General features: G+C 40.5%; 1 long non-coding RNA gene across 1 annotated transcript; it reads right to left on the reverse strand.

Annotated features, from left to right (window-relative positions):
* Positions 1-973: 973 nt before the first annotated feature.
* Positions 974-16,423, reverse strand: LOC121041041 (uncharacterized). The gene is made up of 4 exons (XR_005795532.1): positions 15,896-16,423; positions 11,199-11,271; positions 2,645-2,728; positions 974-1,183 (listed from the first exon to the last, which is right to left on the reverse strand). It is a non-coding gene; the product is annotated as an uncharacterized LOC121041041 (long non-coding RNA).
* Between the last annotated feature and the right edge of the window lie 3,484 nt (positions 16,424-19,907).

A 19,907-nucleotide genomic window follows, 5' to 3' on the forward strand; every position in this document is an offset into this window, starting at 1 on the left:
AAAGGTTAAGCTGGCGATATGTTGTAAACAATAGCTAAGGTCTTCTGACTCTGAAATTCTTGATTACGTTATTGCCTATTTTATATATTTCTTTCAGTAATATTTGGAAGAGTAATATTTAGGAGGAAAAATTTTTTGGCCACTCACATAAAGATCTTCACCACCCTAGCAAATCCTTTGCTTTGGGCTGTGGGCAATCCGACCCAAATGAGAAGCAGGTGGTGAATTAATTGTGTGATTTGCATTTCTGAGGGGGTGTATGTGCGGAATTTTGCTTATACTGATCTAGAATTCTTTGTATTCAAATTTGCTTATATTTAAAGAAATAAAAGCCGAGATATTGGCCTGCTTTTGTCATAGTTGTAGTATAATCCACCGTAAAAATCACAATGTAATTTCATTTTTCCCTTGGTTTAATGCCACTAAAGAAGCCAGCTCTAAGTCTGAGGAAACAAATCTACTTTTAAGCATACCTGCATGCAAATGGGCTCTGGAGTTGGCTTATCCTTTTACATAATAAATTAGAGAATTCTCTCTTTCAGTGCAATAGATGTATAGATTAATATACCAAGACGAGGCATATGGATACGTGGAATCAATGGAAGCCTGGTTAGAGATGACAAAGAGTTTCATGCTCGAGTGCTTTGCAGCCTAATTCAATAAAACAAAATGAAAGGCAAATGCTTGAGGAGCCGAAGAGAGGATCCTTATGAAAATATTAAAACTTCTGTGCAAAGAAAGTCACACATTCTCCTTTGATTTTGCTCTTAACATTGCAATATAACGAATGGGCCTCTTTTTTGGGGGGGAAGGAGCTTTGTGATTTTTAATAAAGCAACCAAAAGGAACCATTTCGAGTGTAGAAACCTACTCTGTGGTCTTTAACTGAAAAGTTAAACACACTGAAATAAAAACTAGATTTTCCCCCCCATCAATTTGCAAAACTAAAGTAGAATTCAAACTGAAATGGCAACAGCGTGAAAAGCTATTTACGTGTCTGCAACCGTCTCTGATTCCATCCATTTGTTTTCCAGTCTTTGTTGTGATTCTGTGTTTCTCATGGATCTCCAGAGAGTTTCCGGCTTGAGGAGAGAATATCAATAGCCTGCATGCCCTCTAGGATATGCTTCCCTGCGACAATCACAGTGTTTCTGTGGATCAGATCTTCTATTTCTTTTAATAACTGTAGTAGAACAACAAAAATTATTCATTTTGGGGACACATAAAAATCAACAAAGCAATAATGTCTAAGTAAGGGTATAATTTTGCTTCCTTTTTGTGTGATAAGCTCAAAGGCAAAAAGTAAGAATCAATTGGTGTTTTTTCAGGTATCTCATAAATCCATAATTATATCACATGCATTTAAAAAATGAAGCAAAGAGCTAACAAATTGAACAGAACTTGTCAAATAGAATGTGGCCCAGCGCAGTGAAAAATAAATACTGGATTTTCTAACTGGGTCTGGATGGTCTGGTTTCTGATTGGAGTCCTGTCAGGAGACAGGTCACCTCTGATCAAGTCCCTAATTCCTCTGAACTCCATATTTCATATCCATGAAATGGGAATAACAATACGTGCTTGTCTCACCTCACAGGGCTGATGAAATATAAAATGACATGTATGCAAGTGTTCAGAAAATATTGGGATGCTGTATTAATATAATGTGTTATTAAATTGTTAGAGGAGACGTAGTTTTCTTTAATATTCATACTATTCTCTAGGAACTCTGTCCAGAACATCCTACAGTGTTTGTAAGAGAAGAGTCCTTGCTTTCCAGATGTTCATTTTGAGTTCTAAAATACTTGCATGTATATGTATGTGAATGTTTATATTTTTCTGCTTTTTCCCTCTTTCCAACTTTCTAATCCCCATAGCCCTCCTGGCTTACTCCTGCTTATCATTGAAAATTGAAAATTCATTTCAGTGTTACTTCCTTCAAGAAACCTTCCCCTGGGGGCACCTGGGTGGCTCAGTCAGTTAATTGTCCGACTTTGGTGCAGGTCATGATCTCACGGGTTCGTGAGTTTAAGCCCTGCATTTGAGCCCCTGCTGTCAGCACAGAGCCCACTTTGGATCCTCTGTCCCCTCCTCTCCCTGCCTTTCCCTGACTCATGTGCTGGCACTCTCTCTCTCTCTCTCGTTCTCTCTCTCAAAAATAGATAAACATTAAAAAAAAAAAAAAAAAAGAAACCTTTCCCCATCCCAAGGCTGGGGTGGTGCCCCACTACTGTGCTTTCAAAAACCCTTTAGTTTATCTTACACTGTATTTTCCACATATGTTTATGATTACTTTTCTGTCTCTTCTCTTGGATTGTGAGAATCTTGAGAGTGAACTCTGTGTTTTCGTCATGTGAGTTCCCAATGCTTACCAGTGTTTTCACATAGTAGGCACTCAGATTTTGTTGTATTAGTAATTGCTGGTCTTACCATATACATGTGAAAGTACAAATGCTCCTATTCCAATGTGACGAGCCAGGGACCAAATAGATTTATCTATTGCCATAGTAAACTTAGTTCATTTTCTTTAGAAACTGTGATAGGCAGAATGGTTCCCCTGAGAATGTCCACATCCTAATCATGAAACCTGTGAGCACATTATGTAACGTGGTGGAAGGGATTTTGCAGGTGTGTTAAGGTTACATACCTTAAGGTAGGGGGATCATCCTGGATTATCTGCATGACCCCAATCTAATCCTATGAATCCTTGAAAGCAGAGAAGTTTCTTTGGCTGGAGGTAGAAGAGAAGCAGCAGAAGGAGAAATCAGTGAGAGTCCAAGGGCGAGAAGGACTTGCACTGTTGCTGACCCTGAGATGAAGGGGGCTTTGTGCAAAGAACAAAGGGAGATCTATAGGGGCTGGGAAAGGTTTCTGGTTGACAGTCTGCAAGGAAGTGGGGACCTCAGCCCCACATCCACAAGGGACTGAATTATACCAACCAAGTGAATGCATCCAGAAGCAGATTCTCTTCCAGAGTCTCCAGATAAAGTGTTCGGGTTGGCCTACACTCGACTTCAGCCTTTTGAGACCCACAGCTGAGAAAGCAGTCTAATCTACTTGGACTTCTACCTACAGAACTGTGAGATAATACATTTGTGTTGTTAAAAATCACAATATTTGGGGCGCCTGGGTGGCGCAGTCGGTTAAGCGTCCGACTTCAGCCAGGTCACGATCTCGCGGTCCGTGAGTTCGAGCCCCGCGTCGGGCTCTGGGCTGATGGCTCAGAGCCTGGAGCCTGTTTCCGATTCTGTGTCTCCCTCTCTCTCTGCCCCTCCCCCGTTCATGCTCTGTCTCTCTCTGTCCCAAAAATAAATAAACGTTGAAAAAAAAAATTAAAAAAAAATCACAATATTTGTGGTAGTTGGTTAGGGTAGCAATTAAAAATAGAAAAATTAATTTACTAGCTCCAAAAGGTCAGATTTTGGAAATCTATCATAAAGGTGGAATGGTCTGGGTCTGCAAGAGATGATGTACATCCCCACAGAAAAGGTGCCCGGAGTTGATTCTTTGGAATGGCAACAGCAGCAGAGGTGGGTTCCAGGATTGGCCTGTGTTGCCACACCTGCCAAGTCCAGTACAGGCCAATCCAGGTGCTCTTGGAGATTTACTTAATTTCTTCCAGATTTGAAGCTGGTTGCAAGTTTGATTGGGTTGGCCAAGGCAGAGCAAGAGAGGTTGGAGAAATAGCAAAAGCTAGTTTGGAAATCCTTTTCCCTCATAATTATGAGTTATGATGATATTTCTTTCCTGTCTGTTAACTTCTAGAATTCCTCTTAAGAAATCTAATGTTGTTCTGATTCTTAATTCTTTATACATGTTATTTTTTTGCTCTGTGAAGTTTCTTTTGATCTTTTCTTCATCCCAGATATTCTGAAATTTAAAATGATGTACCTTGGAGTTGTTTCTTATTGTTTATTATGCTGGATAGTCAATAGGCCCTTTTCAAAATTTTTTTCAGTTCTGGGATATTTTCTTGTATTATTTCTTTGATAATTCTCTCCTCCCTTTTCTCTGTGTGGGGGTGGGGTGGGTGGGGGAAGGATTCTTTATGGAACTCTTACTGATAAAATATTAGAATACTAGATTGATTATGCAGATTTCTTGTCTTATTTTCCCTTTATTTGTTCATGTATCTATTTATTCTCTAATTTCTTCAACTTTGACTTCCAATTTTTCTATTTAAATTTAAAAATTTCTGGCGTCATTTTTTAAATTAAAAGATTTTTTCTTGTTTACATGTATATTTCTTTTATTATTATTATTTTTTAAGTTTACTTATTTATTTTGAGAGATAAAGAGAGAGATGGGGCAGAAAGAGAGGGAGAGAGGGAATCCCAAGCAGGCTTCATGCTGTCAGTATGGAGCTTGATATGGGGCTCAAACTCACAAACCATGAGCCCAAATCAAGATTTGGATGCTTAACCAACTGAGCCATCCAGGCACCTCTATTTCTTTTTTTTTTAAATATCATTCTTCATTTCTTTCTGGGATGTTATTGTTTTTCTTATTTCTTTGAGAATATTCTAGTTTTTTAAAAATTTTCTTCTGCACATTGTTTCTGTTTTCTCTGAACTGCCTCTCTTCAATTTGTTTTGGTTCCTCTTTTTCACATTACAGACTTTCCTCAAATGTATGGTGTCCTTGGTTGTCGGTTCATATTAAGTTGTAAGGTTTAAAAAAGTTGAGTCATAATTCTGGGCTCTCAGTGGGTTGGGCTGACTGGTCACTTTGATCAGGCAGGACTTGTAGGTCTTTTCTCTGTGGTTCTTCAACCTCTATAATGATGAACACTTGAATTTATGATTGGTCCTGTACATCTGAATCATGGCTTTCTGGAAACCATGACTGGGGTATGATCATCCTCTTTATGGTAATTAATAATCAGATGCTAAAGTCAGACTTACTGATTTTAAAGTTCTGCTGTCACTGCTGGTGGGAATGCAAACTCTGGAAAACAGTGTGGAGATTCCTCAAAAAATTAAAAATAGAACTACCCTACAATCCAGCAATGACACTACTAGGTATTTATCCAAAGGACAGAAGTATGCTGATTTGAAGGGGCACATGCACCCCAATGTTTATCTTAGCACTAACGACAATAGCCATAGTATGGAAAGAGACCAAATGTTCATCGACAGATGAATGGATAAAGAAGATGTGGTGTATATATATATATATATATATATATAGAGAGAGAGAGAGAGAGAGAGAGAGAGAGAGAGAGAGAGAATTACCTGGCAATCAAAAAGAATGAAATCTTGCCATTTGCAACAACGTGGATGGAACTAAAGTGTATTATGCTAAGCGAAATTAGTCAGAGAAAGACAAATATCATATGACTTCACTCATATGAGGATTTTAAGATACGAAACAGATGAACATGAGGGAAGGGAAGAAAAAATAATATAAAAACAGGGGGACAAAACATAAGATACTCTTAAATACAAAGAACAAACAGAGGGGTGCTGGTGGGGTTTTGGGTGGGGAGATGGGCTAAATGGGTAGAGGCATGGGTAGTGTCCTCCTTAAGGAGGACACTTGTTGGGATGAGCACTGGGTGTTATATGCAGGGGATGAGTCACTGGATTCTACTCCTGAAATCATTATTGCACTATATGCTAACTAACTTGGATGTAAATTTTTAAAAAATCAATAAATTTTAAAAGATATAAAGTTCTGCTCGGTCACTTTGAGTTGTGTTTACCTGTGCCCTCATTTTACAAATGAGGGCACTAACAGTATCTACTTTATGGGATAGTTGTTAGGGTTAAGTGATTAATATCTATAAAGTGCCTGAGGTATTTGAAACAATGAGTATTCAGTAAGTTACCCATTTTTATTGTCATTGTTGTCATTGTTATTAATCCAGTGTAATTCCCTGTTGTGCCTCATCCCTCCCTCCGTTGCCCTAGTATGTAGCTAGCTCCTCTGGTTCAGTGTTTCTAGAGTGGTAGCTTCCCACATTGTGACAAAGCGGAGGATGAGAAGAGTTGGGAAGGAGACCTTGGAAATACACCAGCTCCTTATCCTGACTTTTAATCAATTTTCTGGATCTTCATTCCCATGCCTTCTGAGGTAACTGGTATCACCAATTCCCATGCCTTTCTGGGAGTTTAGAGGCAGAAGCATGTTTTCTCACTATTGGATTTCCCTCTAGAGGCACTTAATTTCCAGATTTCTCTGTCTGCTAACCTACCACCACTCGTCTATTCCACTTTGGTTTCTTGTGTACTATGTCTCTTCTCCTGTTCTCTTTTCCTAGTGGGCTTACACCTTTTGTGTTCCTTTACTAATAGTCTAATTGGGTATGAAAAGGGAATGAAAATCAACTTATGTATTCAATTGGCCATGTTAACTACAAGGCCACTGGCCTCACCATCTATGAAATGAGGGGTTACAGTGGATAAACCTTTAGGCATTTTCCTCCACTAAAAATCTTTGCTCCTTTGTATGGTTTAGATTTAATGTAATTCCCAGCTGATCACAGCTAGGTTCTTTATCACTTATCTCACTCTCAGAATAGTAGTGATTATTTTTGCTTTTGTTGTTTTGAATCTCTTTGAGCAAGAGACCTGCGGTGTAGCAAATTATATCTTGTGTACAAATTAGAGTAAACTGAAAAACACAGGTGACTTTTGTTCCCGTCTGCATCACAAAGACCTTTTCAATACACCTGATTGATTGTAAAGAGAACCCCACACACAAGCAGATGCAAGCGACTGGGACTCTGCTGATGGTAATTTGGGTGCTATAATATTTATCATGCTGTGCTATTTGGCAAGTAGGAAGCTTTTAAACTTTTTGCTCTTTCAGAAAAAATCCTAAAAGAAGATGATACAAACATTTGAATTAGGAAGAAGTTTCCTTTTTATGGAGAATCACAGAGAATGTCTTGATAAATTGATGCAAGTCTTGTATTTAAGATGATTCAGGTCAGATTTTTGTCACTTGCATCCAGGAGAGTCTTTGACTTATCAAGGACAGTGGAGATGGAGAAGGGTTTGTTGTCTTTCTCTCTGCATCTCCACTACATGGCCTGACACTTTGTACTTACAGCCTCACTGTCTGTCACTGTTTGCTGTGGTCACTAGAATTAATGACCAGCTCTTATGTGTTCTATTTTGGAATCCAGGAGAGAAACTTCACAAGATAATATTTTTGAGAGGGGGGTTATATGGTGTTTGAAATAAATAACAGCCTCCTAGAGTTTGGTGCAATCCATTGCATATGGTTTTTGTTTGTTTCAGTGCCATGGCATAGGGGATGGGGATACATTCCTCAGAAAGTTTTCAGTTAAAACAGGATAATATAATGAAAGTAAGGGAGACATTAACAATTTTTTCTCTCATACTCCCCATTACTTTGGACAAAATCTGATTAAAGGTTTGTGGAAAAAAAGATTAATGTATCAATATTGACAATTTTGGGTTCATCAGTGATGAACCCCTCCCCCCCCAAAATAATTCTCACCACATTCCCAATGGCTTTTTTATTATAGTAATTATGACATATACTGTTGGTTGACTCTCCAGCAACATGCCTTCCTTTATTCTTGCTATCACCCTAATTTTGTTCGGGTAGAAAGTGGCCATGCTCTTCAGGGACTTTGGGATCTTCCAGGACTCTGGTGTCCCAACTCCAGAACTGAATCCTGATTGGTCTTAGGCATCTATTGTTCTTTTATCTCCCTTGCCATTGATTGGCTTAGGACTGAGCATGGAATGTGATTTTGGCCAGTGAAATAGGAGGTAAGTCTACAGACTGGCTTTTGGGAAGTTTATCTTTGTTCCTCACAAAGGACCCAGAGAAGGGCTTTGTGTGTGAATATGATGTTTGGTGCAGCTGCAGCCATTTTGCAGCTATGAGATGTTCTTAAGGACCTCACTGAGGATGGCAGAGTAGAAAGATGAAAAGAACCTGAATATTGATAATGTTGCCAAGCTGCTGCCTTGATTAATCCTGGGGCAATATCATCTTTAAACTCTGCATTCAGTGAAATCATAAATTTCCTTATCACTTAAGCCTTTTTTAGCTGGTTTTTCAGTTACTCATAGCTGAAATAATCCTGATACAGTAATAAAACAAATATAATGCTTTAACTCTTTGGACTAAAACTTTTCTTCTATTCTTTCTCCATATGTGAGAAAGGTATGAAGTGAAAAATAAAAATGAAGAATTGCAAATATTAAAGGATCACACAATGTCAGACCAAAAGAGATTTTAACAAATTATTTAAAAAACACTTGTTGATAGAGAATTGTAGATCCTGGGTATAGCAGAAATAAGAGACACTGTCTCTGCTCTTTTGGAGATTATATTCTAGTGGGTCTTAGAGAGTATTTGGTCTAATCTTATTACGTAGAAAGGGACAACTTTTATATCATTCAGTGTTGGTGTAAAATTTTTTTTTTTGTTACTTAACAAAAGAGGGTAGATCCTATTAGAGGAAAGACTATATACATTTGTGGTTCTTTTTGCTTTTGAACATATAGCTAGCTGTTTTGCTTATCTGACTACCTGAAGGTTTTTGTTATCTAGGGTTTGGCTGGGACTGAGTCTGGGTATAAAGAGAGAAGAGAGCTGAATTTCTGTGCATAATACAGTAAGAGGAATTTAGAATTAGACTGTGTGTGTGTGTGTGTGTGTGCACGCGTGCATGTACATTTGCATGCAATCGACACACACACATGAGAAACACCAAGATGGTCAGTGTCTAAGTGCTAACTGAAATAGAGAGGTCACAAACTCCCTGTGCCATGGTGGCCAAAAGGACTTTTAGGATGAGATGACCAGTATATAGTTTTAAGTTATTCGCTCTGTCATGCAGGGATATAACTCTTTGACGGTGACTTAGAAAACCTTAGCAAAAGTTTTGCTACACATCCACAGGCATTGTTCCCTTGTTGCTTCAGTGGGGAATCAGGGAGACAAAGGGTTGACCTCAACGCATAGAGCAGAGAACAGGGATTCAGCAGAGGCAGGAAATGGGAGAGAAATCAGCAGATGCAGGAACGTATATCTCCTTCTTCCATTTTCCTCTCCCTGGGAATTTTGCAGACATTTTGAAGAGGTCTCTGCACTTAACAATGGGTATGGAATGGGATGTGACCTCTTTAATTTACATCATTTGGGACATCTGCATTAGGGTCTTACCACGCTGGTGGCTGCAGGTTTCATCACACGAGTAATTATTCAATTACTGGGAATTGCCTTCCCCTGTAGAGAGTAAGCTCCTTGAGGGCAGGGACCATGTCTTTTTTATCAATAAAGTTCATATTGGGCAGTGGTTCAGCCCCTAAAATAAGTATCCAATTAATATTTATTAAATAGTTCCCTCCTAATAGGGAAAAAACTATCATTTAAATACTCATAGCATCCCTTCTGCCCTCAGCTTGTGGTGCTACTTCCCTGAGGACAACTGTGTTTTGCCAGGCAGGCTCCTGGACCAGCACTTATTGCTTGTGGACGATGGGGAGACCAGACGAGTTGGGAGAAGCCAGCCAGGTTTACACTGGAAATATCAAAGAACTCCTGACAAGAGAAAAGTAGTGGATACAGACAGTGGGAGGGGAGACAGAGAAGACATTTTGTGGGAGTTGAGTTTGAGAGGTTTGGGGATCTTGGAGAGGGAAAAGAGGGTCTTTGGAGGCAGGTGCAAGGCATATGAATGCACACACAAATATGATTCTTCTGTGGATAAAACTGGAAGGAAAAGCTGGTTTCAGTCAGTTTTGGTGTGTGTTGTGTTACCAGTGTGATCTCTGGACAATTTTAATAGATTTCAGTAAAGATAAAAATTGCTTCTTGGTTAGTTCTGGCTGTATTTCTTTTCTTTTCTTTTTTAAAGATTTTATTTTTAAGCACTCTCTACACCCAACATGGGGCTCAAACTCACAACCCTGAGATCAAGAGTCACATGCTCTACCGACTGAGCCAACCAGATGCTCCCGGCTGCATTCCTTTGAATGAGACTCCAGACTAAGGCTGACTGCTGGGTAAGGAAGGCCAGCCTGGCTTTACATGGCATACACCTTCATGTAGGAAACTGGGTTTTACACTCTGGTATCCTCCACAGAGCTCCCAGGCACTCAGTAGGGACAGCAAATATTTGTTGCACGGAACTGAAATTGCAGTGATTAATCTAAGATTGCATGCTGTCCAATCTGGTAGCTAAATATGGGCAGAATTAGGACTAAGGCCTAAAATGCGGTATGTTCTTAGATCTTGTTCTTTAGTAGATTTAAAGAACAGTGTTAGAAAATGCAGTGAGAGAAGGACATTCCATTTTGGGACTATTCCAGAAATATGCATGAGGGTCATTTAGACTGACCTTATTTTCCATTTGAGTTAATCTGTGGGTAGCAAGTCACTCCCTGTTACCAGCCAGATCCTCCTGAGGATCTTAAAATATTCAAATTGGATTTTTTTTCAACCCCCTGAAACTCACAGAAAAGTCACATACTGGGCCAGAGTCTCAGTTCCGCCTCCCTGCTGGAACTCAGTACAACAGTGGCCTTCCTCCTTGTTGGGAATACATGCCTATGCTCTCTCTTTCTGCTGGATTAACTGGATTTAAACTAAATGGAATAAAATGTTTCATTTTTGAGAGTCCACTTTGCATTCTGTGGCTAGGAGAGAAAGCTGTTATTTCAATCTGGTGATAGGTGGGAGCTTCTTGAGAGAAACTAAGATTCCTAGAGTTTGCAAATGTCCTATACAGCTCAGTGCTGCATTCGGGGCAGGGGCGGCTCTGTTCTTACAGAGGCTACCCCAGAGACTTTCAGAGGGCCCGATGCTTCATTTAACAACCTCAGACAGGGGCCTGTGAGAGATCCAGTCCTATTCCTTAGCTGCCCGTTTCCATCTTTCTTACTTGGCACTTCTAGAAGGCTAATGAGAAACTGTCTGTGGCCACGTTAAGGTAGAAGGATAGTGCATTTCTTTTTTGTTCTTGCAGGTATTTTTAAAATCCTGGGCCCGATGCCACCTGTCAGGAAACACACACTCTGACATCTCTCACAAGTACTGCAGGGAGGAGGCATGATGCCCAACAATGACCCGACAGGAGATGTGATCCCTCTGGAAGCTTCCAGACACTGTGCTCCTCATTGGGCTCAGGTGTTGAGTGTCAAGCAGATGAGCCTGAGGTTATTCAGGACCCTGTCAGGTCATTCAGAGGAACAAAACCACAACAAACTGACCAGAACCCTTGATGTCTGGAAGAAGTTCACTGCCTGTGCCAGCCAGGGGCTGTCCCACCACGTTCTTGTCGGCCTGAAAGAAAAGAAAGGAGGAACTCAGGATTCCAAACTAATGGCCTTGTGTTGGAAGCTGCTTGGGAGTATGAGAAATGCAGATAAAAAGAGGCACTAAGATGCACAGGTATGTGTTTGGAGAAGTGGTTATACAGCCTCGGTGTGGAGAGTCCCTGCTGCCAGACGAGCGATGTGGTCTGCGTTTGTATCTTCAGTGTGAAGCTGGCCCAAGGCTCAAGGGACCCATTCACTACACGTGGTCTCCCGCCCATGCACCTGTGGGAATATGTGTGCTTGGGGTTAATGGCTTTGGGGACGTAGCCTGGGTTTACAGTGTGGGCCATGAAATGGCCAGACAAATGCCTATCATCACAGACTTGGAAGAAATTCTATGAAGAATCTGAAGTTGTCTCAGAAGTTGCTTAAACCTAGATGCCTTGTCTAAATTAAAAAATATGGCATGCACACGCACACATGCGCACACACATGCACACACACACTTCCCTCAGGGGCAGTGCATCTTTAGTTATTTGTTTTCCATCCATTCCAAAAGGGAAGAGAATACCAGATAGATGGGATGAATCAAATGGGATTATTTTAAAATGCATTCTCCCTCCCCTTCTGCAGGGGATTGAGGAGGATTACATGCAGCTTTTGTGAAATGTCTGTGCTCCTCTCTGGGAAAGGAACTGTAAATGTCAAGTCGTCAGTCTCCGTGACAACAACTCACACAGGTACAGGGCGGACTGGCAGGGAGGGAAGAGCATGGCCAGCCCGTGCACCAGTGTCACCTGCCTTTGTAGAGACCAACGCCCCAGCAGTCCAGCGTAGCCAACAGATGGAGAGGCAAAGACAGTTAGGGATGCAGAATGGATGGGGGGGGGCCTGGTGACACCCCAGAGATACAAACCACCCGGCAGAGGGAGCGTGCAACAGAAGCAGCAGGCTTAGCAGGTGCAGCCCCCATCACTTCGCCAACCCAAATCCCAGGGGCCTCGTACGCACTTGGTGTTAACTGAGCTTCTTAAACCCTGATGTGCATGTGAACCACCTGGCGATCTTGTTAAAGTGAAATTTCTGATTCAGTAGATTGAGGGATAGGACCCAACACGCTACATTTCTACAAAACTCCTGGATGATGCTGATGCTGCTGGCCCAGACACCGTGCCCAAGGTGTGAAGAGAATTTCAGGTCACAGGTGTGCTTCAGGTAGCACAGCTTCAATAGAATCAAATTCTGTACAAAGATATGCAAATACAGTGAAGTCACACTTAACCTCACTAACATTTGGAGGAAATTGTCCAGGTAACTCCTAAATCTTTTGTATTTGAAATGCTTCGTCTGATGAAAAATTCTCTTTCTATAGCTGACAGCTGATGTGGGGCTGTTCACATCTATATTAAGATGGCCTAGCAATTCCTCAACAGACACCAGCTGAGGGAAGGAGTATGCTGGGTGGCAGGGGAGGCGAACTTGGCAGGCACATTGGCCAAGGACCGTCCGTAACATGCACTGCCCACATGTGCATAGTTGGGAGCTGGGTTTTGCAATGGATTCTTCTCTGGTTGAGCGAGAGAAGGGAAATTAACACAGGGCTCTTAAGTTCTCCTTGCTCTCCTTGGTTTCCCAAAAGAAAAAAAAAATTAAATAGGTAGGAAGAAATGGAAAATGACAGGAAGAGAATGAAAGTCAAAAGACTGCTTGGGTTTCTATTTTTACTTTTTATTTTTGAGAGGAGAGAAGAATAAACTCCCAAGGATGAATCAAGAAGAAGAACATTTAAAAAAAAAAAAAACAAAGAAAAGAAATGTGTGATGAAGAGAGGAAGGAAATCTCCTTGGTAGATAAAACAGATTTGCCAAATATATTACATTCATTAAGATTTTTCTTTGCTTATAATGTGTGCTTTTTGGAGGCTTTTCTTAGCATTAACGGACGCTCTGGGAGAGGAGAAAGTTGGCAGAGAGAAGCCTGGCAAATATATAAATAAGCTTTGGAGGCTTCAGAAGTTTCATATCCCACAATAGAATGTTCTCCAGGCTGGGCAAACTTTTTCTTACTTAAACAAATGCTTTGAAAGACAAAGATTTCATATCGTCAGTGGAACATTCAGACTAATAATTGCCTTTGTTCTTCCTGCCTTGAAGTCTCAACAGCCAGCAGATTTATGATTCACTTTCGGCAATAAGCTCCTTCAAATAAATATCACTTTCCCAGGCTGCAAATTGAGTTTTCGCAAACACAGAGATCGACTTCACTAAGAGGAACTAAGTTTTCTTGTGGTGTATGTGTATACGATTAGGAAACACTGCTTTCTTCCCCTATTCTGTAAAACAATGGATTAGAAAACTATGTAAAAAATAGCCGTTTTTTACTATCAGTGAGATTTTGTAGAAACTTTTGTTGGGGGAGCAGGAGGTGGAGTGGGAAGGGGACAGAGGCAGTTTCACTTTTCTCTTAGGTTTGTGGACCTCAGAAATTTTGTGTAAAGTCTGAGGTTGTGTTTAAACTGGTTTACTTTGTAGTTGGGGCAAGATAATTTCAAAAATTTTAAAGTAAAAGAAATAATGCAAGCAAGTATAAATGTAAGAGTTAAATCGAGGCTTATAGACTCTAACTGTTGGAATCAAGACCCTTTCAGAGCTACCAGCCTTCTCCCAGTGCTCTTTAGCTTCCAGTACTAACTCAATGGACATTATTGGATTCCTTAAATATGCCAGGCAGTAGGGGTGCCAAGGGAGGTGAGACATGATGCTGATACCCACATAGATACCTTTAAGAACAAAGTAGAAGAATCAGAGTAAGCTATGGGAGTACAAAGGATGCCCAACCTGGGGTGTGGAGGAGGATGTCAGACCCCCAGAGTCTTGTATCACTTTGGAGTGTGGCAGTCACCTAGATCCTTGTCCACATGCATTACGCCAGATATAAGGCAACCGAGCCTCTTTCAGTAGACTGATGACACCGTTTCTTTGGCCTGTCCCCATGACACTGCTCCTAGTTGTATTTGGATTGCATTCTCTGTCCCTTCCCCAGTTTGAACTTTGTGTGGTACCTGCTGCCTTAATGATAATGATCCTTTCTGGAGAACTTAAAAGTGCCAGACATCATGGTGCTAGCCACTTTCAAATATATTATTTTCCTGATACAGGTATTATTGCCATATTATAGAGGAGGAAATGGAAGTTGACAAAATTTAACCAAATCGCTCAAGATCACACAACTGGTACTTGCTGGAACATGGATTAATTAATTTATTATTATTATTTTTTAATGTAAGCTCTACACCTAACAGAGATCTTAAACTCATGACCCCAAGATCAAGAGTCACATGCTCTACCAACTGAGCCAGCCAGGTGCCCCTACAACATGGATTTAAACCCAAGTCTGTCTGATCCAGAACCTGTAGTTTTGACCATTAGTAACAACAATACCAGTTTAACACTTTCTGGACTTTATGTGCCAGGCACATAGTTCTTATTGTGATTTATTTATTTATTTATTTATTTATTTATTTATTTATTTATTTATTTTTGTTTATTTATTTATTTATTTATTTATTTATTTATTTTTATTTATATATGAAATTTATTGTCAAATTAGTTTCCATACAACACCCAGTGCTCATCCCAAAAGGTGCCCTCCTCAATACCCATCACCCACCCTCTCCTCCCTTCTTATTGTGATTTAATTTGCTTAATCTTCACATGAATCCTGTGAGAGTATCAGTGTTTTTTTTTTTAATTTTTTTTTCAACGTTTTTATTTATTTTTGGGACAGAGAGAGACAGAGCATGAACGGGGGAGGGGCAGAGAGAGAGGGAGACACAGAATCGGAAACAGGCTCCAGGCTCTGAGCCATCAGCCCAGAGCCCGACGCGGGGCTCGAACTCACGGACCGCGAGATCGTGACCTGGCTGAAGGCGGACGCTCAACCGACTGCGCCACCCAGGCGCCCCTATCAGTGTTTTTATTATTTCTATCTTACAAATGAGGAAATGAGGCTCATCTGTGACTAACTTGTCCAAAGTCACACAGCTGGTAAGGCAGGGAGCCTGGATCAAAGCTCAGATAGGCTGGCGCCAGAACCCGTACCCTTACCCACTATGCTCCCCAACCTATGTGCCCAGACCCTACATGGGTCTATTCCCTTCTTTAAGTTCTGAATAGAGACTTTGGTTCCCCTACGTGGACATTTCAACTTGTTTCCTTCCTTTGATATGTTAGACCCATCATCACATCTACAATTTGTAGTCTAAGTATCTGTGTCTGTTTCTTCACTTTTCCTCGAACAGGTACTGCACATCTATGTGTTCCAGGCACTGTACTGTGCAGTTGGGAGCTGCAGATCAATACCCAGAAATATTTATTTAGAGGAATGATGGACCCTTTTCTGGAGCCAATCACAATCCAGTGGGGAGACAGACAAGTCAGCAAAGCATTCCAGTGCCATATAACAAACGCTGTGATGGAGGAAAGTGTGAGTGCTCAGGTAACCTCAGAGAAGGGAGGGCCTACCTCTGGGCAAGGTGAGGTGACCCCTCACAAGAGGCATTATTTGAAAAGAATCTTTAAAAAGCAGGAGTTGATGAGGCAAATGAGGGACGGAGAAACAGATCTTAATTTAAGTCAGAGTTTTCTTACCTTCTTGCATTGTAGGGTTGGAAGATGTTAGTGGCTTGTTGGTACCTCAGCAATCAATATGTATAAAAGTCTGCATAATAATAATAGATAACACTTGTTAAGAGCCTTCGAGAGGCCAGGCAAAGTTTTGAGTCTTTACATGCATTATCTAGTCCAATCCTCACAGCCACACTTTGACATAGATGCCATTACTATTTCCAGGTTCCACACAGGACTCACGGGGTCCCGGGGAAGGAAAAGATTCCTTTTGCATTGATTCTGCTCTGGTTCCAGGAAAGGGATGGAGACATTTCTTAGGCATTGTGCACAGACCAACAAAACTTGATGGACTAGGGGCTTGTTTAAAATGCAGATGCTGGACTGAGAACAACAGAATCAGAATCACTCTTCCGTGCTCTGCCGGTGATTTGGGAGCACACCAAACACTGAACTACGCCCCTAGGTGGTGAGCACTGAGCATGTAGGAAAATCTGTTTCCTAGTTAACTTCTTTGTGATCTCATTGGCCATTTACTAAAAGAACCAGCTCAGAGAGTTCTAGAGGGGCTGGTATTTCCCTAGGAGATGGAGTTTCCCTATCCCCTTTAGTCTTACATATATATTCCAAAGAAGATATTATGTATTTTTAGAAATTTTTTGGATATGAATCCTGGCATTGCAACAATAATTTCCAGAAACTGAAGATATGTTTCAACAGATGCTAAGGATACATTGCTCTTTTCATAAGAGAACTGGCTCATTCAGTGATGTTGAAAATCAGATGATTTTTCTTTTAGGTCACATCAGGAGCTGGTGGTTATATCAAGAGGGTTTTAGTCTTCATGGTTGATTGGAATGTTCAAGCACAGAGGGTACTTGTCTGTCTCTCCCCTCTCAATGGGAGGAAGATCATGAAGGAGAGACTATTGATAAGAGGAAAGTACAGCTCTCCAGTGGTGGAGACCATAGTCTCTTCTCTCAAACATAATCAGTTTCTCTTATTTTAAAGGACGTAGAGGTTATGGACTTTGGGATCATACAACAGCAAGGATGGGCTAAATGAGTATACAGTTCAGTGTTATTAAGTACATTCGTATTGTTACCACAATAATAGAAAAAGTAAAAAAAAAAAGGGCTAAATGAATCAAATCTCCAGTTTTTTTTAGTTCATGGTAGCTGAGCCCTTGACAATTCAAACTGTTACAATTATGAACATTCAATGCAAGTGAAGAGTTGGGATGTGATATAAAGGCACAAGGGATTAACAAAGGACTGTTAAATTCTCTGCATCTCCCTCTTTTCCAAAGCACCATGTGGAAACAGGTGCATGAGATGGTCTCTTTGATGACTATTTAAGTGCAGTTTTCACTACTGTATTCAGCTTTCCAATAACCATTTACAGAAGAACAGGATCTTAATTCCTAACAGGTTTTCATGTATTCAGTCTGACTCTGAATCTAATTTATACAGGTTGGAGAGATTTGGAGGAACAGAGAATGAGATGCCAAATGTAAGAATATGCTTTATTTGTAAATGTTCATCCATCTGTTTAGTACTGACTGTAAAACCACAATGAGATAAACAATAATAGATGAGCAAAATAGGGCCTTGTGTTCACAATCATTCTGTCTAGCATGTGATCAAATAAGCATAATTTGCTTTGCAGAATGGTTGTCAGGTTAAAGTGCTGTACTTGCTGTGGGAGGGCTTTGAAAAGTGTAGATGGGCAGTTTGCTGTCAGGGCTAGAGAGAGACTGGAGAATGGCAGTGGAAAATGTTTTGCAGTGATAAAGAATTCATTCAACAACCATTTATTTAATGGGTATCTACTGTGAGCTAATAGCCTGTATTAAAGCTTGAAATAATATAAGAAGATAAGTATAATTTCAACTGTATTGGAATATACAGTCCTCAAGACGGAGAAAATTAATTCTAGGATTGTAATAAGACTTGATAACTGCTATGTTTATGCTGTATAACAAACCACCCCCAAAATCAGTGGCTTAGAACGGTAATCATTTGTCATTTCTCAGTATTTGCAGATTGGCTGACCTAGGCTGAGCAGCTCTTCAGGTCTTTTCTGGACTTGCTAACATGTCCATGGGTCACCTGGGGAACAGATGATCTAGTCTGGGCTTGGTTGATGAAGATTCTCTGGGTAGCTCTGTCTGCCCTGTGTATCTCTTATCCTCACCCTGGGATCAGCATATGGCAACAGTGATGAAAGCAAGTGGAAATACACAAGACCTCTTAAGGCCTATGAGCAGAACTGGCACATGTTACCTCTGCCTCAATCTATTGGCCAAAGAAAGGCACAAAGAAAAGAGTTGTTCTGGGCAGGAGAAACAGCCAGTGTGCAGTTCTAGAGGCATGGCAGGTTTGAGGGACTGAAAGAAGGCCAGAGTGGATGGATAGAAGAGAACAATGGTGGGAAGAAATGAGAAAGGTAGGATCAGATAGGGAAAAGTCTTACCCACCATATTAATAACTGACTTTGGAGTTTCTCTGAAGGGCCTTCAGAGCCAGTGAGGGGTTTTGATATTATGGTTATTATTTGCCAGTCGTCATTGACCCCTACTCTAGATTTAAGGGGGAATGTCATTCCTCCAGTTTGCAATCGCATAAGCAACAAAGTGCACCTTCCCCAATATTTTGATTAGATTTTCCCATTATTTGTCCAATATATTTCCATTCCCTTAGGACCTCTGATTAATGTCTCTGAACAATCCCACTTTGTTTTAATTAGTGCAAATATTTTAAGTTCAGCATATTAATTCCTCTTGCAGGAAAAGCATTCTGTTTGAGAATCATCATAAATCATTAAAAAAATGAATTGGCTAGTGAGAGAAAGGCCATTTCCCAGCAAATACTGGCAGTCTATTTTGTTAAGGGGTGAAACTCTAGGTGCTGGAAATAGCTTCTGACCTGCTCAGACCTTTGACCCGTTCAAAGCAAAGAAGTATCTTTCTTCTTCTGTCATTCCTCAGGGTCTTTAATCCTTTGAAGTATTTTAAGGAGGCATCATGGCAGAACTAGAAGAACTGGATTTTACTCTCAACATTGCTCCTGACTGCTTGGGTGACCTTGGGTAACTCACTTATTTCCATTGGATTTCAACATTTTTGTTCATAAAAGGGGTGTGTAAATGTTCCCCCAGAATCTTTCCAGTTCTAAAATTCTCCAGTTTTTGGGTTATGCTATGAGCATAATGGTAATACCACGAACGGAGATTTATAGTTTTCAGTTCCAGAGACTGCCTGAAGTGCCCTTTGCATTGTACAAAGTCAAGAGTTGGGAAGATGCATTAAAGATGAAGGAGAAGGAAGTCAGGAAAAGGACATTTGCATGCATGTAGGCAATAAATGAATTTGTTATGAGTTAAGACATCTGCCAAGAAGCATTAATGAGAACAGCGGTGGCTGCTTGATCACCTGTGTGCCAGATTAAGGGCAGTATTATATAATACACTAGCAACTAGAATTATGCTAAGAATCCTGTGGTTTTTATTTATTTAGTTATTTGTTTTACTATTTTGTATGTATCCTTTACCTTAACTCTTGAGATTCATGGCTATATAATTTTATCTGAATATTTTCTAAATTCAACGATTCGTTGACTAGCAAGGAAAGCACCCCACCTCCAGCCAAGATCCATGAGTGTTGCGGCTACCATGAGTCAAATTCAATTTCAAAATTTAAATTTACATTGAGGCTAAACTTATTTGGTCTCCTGGATAGCAGCTGTATCTGGGAGTCTCTTGGTTCAGTATTTGATGTGCTTGTAATTGCTGTTTACTTACCCCCATCTCCAAGACACAAGAATTTTCTCAGAACTGAGCGTGAAAGGGAAACAGATCTCGCTTCTCTGCTGTCTTTCCAATACTCCCCAGCACACTGATGGGGGCATCTATAGCTCAGATAGTTAGAATTTCCCAGAGCAACACAAGCACTCAATCCCAAAGATAAATCTCAAGCATTCTAAAGGTATCCTAGCACTTTAAAAGCCAAGCTAGTTATTTCCTAGGGAAGGGTTTG

The sequence above is a fragment of the Herpailurus yagouaroundi genome, unplaced genomic scaffold (genome assembly GCF_014898765.1).
Source record: "Herpailurus yagouaroundi ecotype Mexico unplaced genomic scaffold, PumYag 182, whole genome shotgun sequence".
Classification (NCBI taxonomy): Eukaryota; Metazoa; Chordata; class Mammalia; order Carnivora; family Felidae; genus Herpailurus; species Herpailurus yagouaroundi.